We start from the raw sequence: 4,664 nt of genomic DNA, 5'->3' as shown, positions 1-4,664 counted from the left end.
TGCGAGCCATTACTCTTTCATGGCCCCTTTTTGGAGAGAAGGTTCCTAACCAATTATTTTTAGACAGATGCAGGGATGCAGAATGACTAGAAGCATCAGTTTTTTTCTCCAGATGATGCCTTAGGTAAGGGGAGAATGGCCAGAGGCTATGGCAGCCCTCTAGGGACACACAGGGCTTATAAACTGTGAAACTGACATATCTCATCCATTACTTTTGCTAAGTAAACCTTTAAAAACCTTGACATCCTGTACATGAATTTCCCAACCTGTATATATTTGGCTTTTAATAAACTCAAAGTCATTTCTAAAGTGTCGATTATGTATAATCCTGTGAATAATAACCGATCCAAGGATGAATAAAAGTGCTCAAACTTAAGAGTTTCTTATCATCCACAAGCTTTCATATTTCTTTTAACATGCCTTATGTTACTTTTATGTAGTACAACTTTCCAAAAATCAATACACTGCCCACTTTCAGGATGAAATATGTTTCATCATATCAATGTACACTTCCTTCACAACCTGGCATTTTGCACATGCCCATCAAAGCTGGATGTGGGGTTGTATGGTTGAAGTGATGTTTGTTGATGTGGTGCCACTGGCAATAGGAGGAAGAAAAACGTGAAACCACTCTTACTGCCACTACGCGTGTCCCCTTCATAACAAGCCCTCGCTGACAAAAAAGCCTTGCAGGGAGCCTGCAGAAATGTTCCTTCAGTCACAGGGAAGCACGTCACTGGTCCCATTTGCAAGGTCACAATGTTTGAATGCTGTCACCTTCACTTAGAACACAGACATCTCCCTGTAGCTTCCTCCTAACTATCCACAGATGATACACATATTTAGAGCAGAGCTCTTATATGCAAATATATGACTGCCAGACCGCATTATACAGATGGTTGTTTGGATACAACAAAAGAAACTAATAGACTGGACTGTTATACTTTGGAAATTCATATTTAAATAATAAAAACCTTCATGTTTAAATATATTTTAAATATGACTGACACGTTTCCACAGTGGCCCACTACCAGACTCAACCACTGAATCAATGCAATAAATTCATATAAAATATTGATTGTGTTATACATAACAGCAGCTAAAAAAAACTGATGATACATGGTGTCACCGGTTTCGGTTTTCAACCCAAGCGCTGGCGTCAGATCATTGTGCCTGGGTCAAACGTAAGTAGATCTACACTGTATAGTTCAAAGTGATATGCAACATCAAAACAGATCAATGCTTTTAAAGTGGCGCTTATATGTGAAACTACAGTTGTCATTAGAGCACTATTAATTATTCAGCTCATCCAATGGTAAACACAGAAGAAAGTAAAGCACAAAAACAGGACAATAACATTTCCCACTATACTAAACGAAGACTAATTAGTACTTGTTAGTTGTTCTAAATTGGACAAACATACAGTTTGTTTGTGTTTTCCCCACAGCTGCTGCCCTTTTTCTTTTTGTCATTTAAGTAATAATCCAAACACAGATAAACAGACCTCAACAATTCAAACTGACCTCTACTCTGGAGAAAATCTAATCGATACCTCTGCTCTGGGTTCTCTTTAGGAATGCCCCCAGGACGAAATAGGCATTAGGATTAGCATTTATGAATAGACTGGAGCACAATAGGAAAGGACATATCATATGATCAGTAGTGTTTTTAAAGCCCTGCGAAATGAAGCTCCAATACCATTACAAATTGTATTAAATACTGCAGTTTCAAAGTACTGTACTGTATCATTAATGCTCCTTCCTGGTTCAAAATACAATATGATCTATGAATGCAGCCAAACACACTGGAAATATGATAAACCGTGGCAATTCACTGAAAAAGGGCCATTTATTCTCAATAGAGACCCATTGTCTAAAGTTACAACACAGGAAAGGTGTGAAAAGCTCAAGTTCAAGTTTAGCAACAGTCAGGGTCACTGTAAACAACACCCTGTAAAAACACATAAAATCGAATTACTTGCGACTGGGGACTCACAAAGGGGAAACTCTAGCGGTGATAGGTACAATATGCACACGCAACACGTGGGTGCAACAGCCCCTAGTGTAAATGTCACCAGACAGTAATGTACATCCCTGAAATTATATTAGTATAAGAAACTTAGAGGTATAAACTAATTTGCTTATGTAAAATACGAAAGAGAAGAAATTGGTTCGCATTATAGAAGCTTACTATTGTGTGACAAGGACCAATACTATTACACGTGAAAAATTTATTGTCAAGGGTTCAAAAAGAAGTACAAATAATTGCAGCTGGTCACCCTTAGTGTACAGCATAAACACTGTTTGCCATTGAAAACACAGCCCTCGACAAAGCTGGGCAGTGTGTTTTAGTTTCACTGAGAACGAACAAGTCCATCAATATTTAGCTTCTCCACTACCTCATTCTTCTACAGATAAAAGCAACTGGAGGCCAGAGTACAAGGAGACGCCACCTCTCCCAGTGATGCTAATTATCCCTGTTTGCTATCTGGCTAGCTTCTAGGCATTCTGATTGGATTTACTTGACATAGTAAATAAATTATCATCATAAAAGTGTAATGCCACCACTCTGACTCTGACCCCACTCTCAGACCATGTTAGCAACTGTATAGTGGAGCAAACATGGTTAGAGTCTTTTGTACTTACGTTAGATACTTTCCGACTCCTAAACCATCCATGATACCGGTCAGTCAAACCCTGTGTGTGTTCCTCAGTGAGGTTTAGCTTGCTACTTCCTGTTATACTTAGTCTTTGAGGAAAGTCACTAGTGGCAAAATATGTCTAGGAAACTGTATACTGTATTGTATACCAGAGCACAACTTACGTGGGAGTTTGTGATGAGTCAAACACTAAGTTGCCTGGCCGCATGAGAGCAGCAGCAAACAAATCAACACAAGATTGACATATTACTGTATATCTCTGTGACGTTATATGTCAAACTGGTACTGTACATGCTTGTACATCCATTAAATACAAAGCAATATTCTTGTTTGTAGTAACTAAAGTCCAGCAGTTGCTCACCTTTCTAGCATCTTCTCTCGAGTAGTCTGTAATTTTGTCTGTTCTTACAGACAAAATCTGTTATTACTATTTTACCATTACTTTACCAGAGCAATTAATTCAACTTATCATAGAAAGAAGGCAAGTGGGTTATCATTAGTTTTTACTTTTTACCACTTTTCCCACTGTGATATGCCAACATCTATTCAGGAAAGATCAACTGCAGCCCAGAGGCTTCAAGTGAGATATGATCACACAAACAAAATAAAAGATGGACTGAAAAAAGAAATGAAATAATGAACATTACAGTACATAAAACACTAGAAATTCTGAGATGCTGTAATTTAGGAGTGTTCACAAATATTAAACCAAAACCTGCCAATTTTCAAACATACTACTAGTTGAAGGCAAATAATGTCATACATCACGATTAAACAAGTTACAGTCATAGATAATCTAAAAGTAGAAAATACAAAACACAATTAGAAGAGAGTTAACATTAAAACATACTGAGGTGAGATAGAACAACAAACGCAAGGACTGTGATGGACCTGATATTCAGGAGATGTTTAGGAGTTTTACTACTAAATAAAAAGTAACTTGTTAGTACTCAGGTGGACTGACAAATGACCAGAAGGCGAACGTCTTCAGCTAGCATCATGAATAGAATATAGCCTGCTAAAGGCAACTAGCGATAGCATTTTCTTCTCCCACACCGCATCTTAATACTTACTGCATATGATGTGTCGTCCTGAAGTTGTAAGAGGTCATAGCAGGAAAAAAAGTCATAGCTTTGTGGTCCCTTCACCCTTGTGATTTAAATTTCTTCTATTGTTGTCTCTTCTTCTTCTTCTTCTTCTTCTTCTTCTTCTTCTTCTTCTTCTTCTTCTTCTTCACAGCAATTGTGAATCAAATGTAGTTCTTTGTTTAATGGTGGCACTAAATTAAACATAAGGAAGAAGATGCAGCTTTACTTTTAGAGTCAGCTTATTGCCTCATTGATTTGTGTAATAATATTTAAAACACTTCAGAGAAAAACAAAAGCAGTGAGTGCACCTGAACTTTATAAGATAAAATTGAGAAAGTTACCCCACTGGATTTGTAATTCCACAGTAATGTAGTTTAAATCAAATAAAGACCATTAATACCATGACAAATATCATTACATTAAGACTATTAAGATAAGTATTGTTTTGTGCACCTGTTCTCGACTCATTCGTGTTTGTGTGTGCGATGAAATAATGTTTTAATTTGTATTAACTTTATTAACACTCTAATGTAACAAACCACATTATTGGTTACAATGTATCATGACTTTCAAGTCTTATAATTGTGAATAAATAAAATTAAAAAACATAGATTTATCGCAGGTGCTCCGCCTGCAGCCCCAACCTGGTGCACCTTCAAATCGGACGGTCAACACAACACTAACACTTTGGCAGGAGACGTGCGCCTCAGTGGCTGAAACTGTACAGTTTGACTAGACACAGCCCCTAGAAACCAAATTCCTCACCTCGCCCTGCCTGTCACTCTCTTCCTCTCTGGCTCAGAGGCTCACTTTATTGTCTCTGTCAGTTGCGAGCCGGTGGTTTGCCTCCACTCACTGTCACCCCTCTGTCAGGTCCTGACCGATAAAGCTAACACCAGCGCCAATCTCCCGTCTTC

The sequence above is a fragment of the Betta splendens genome, chromosome 1 (genome assembly GCF_900634795.4).
Source record: "Betta splendens chromosome 1, fBetSpl5.4, whole genome shotgun sequence".
Lineage (NCBI taxonomy): Eukaryota > Metazoa > Chordata > Actinopteri > Anabantiformes > Osphronemidae > Betta > Betta splendens.
This window is presented reverse-complemented; position numbering follows the sequence as displayed.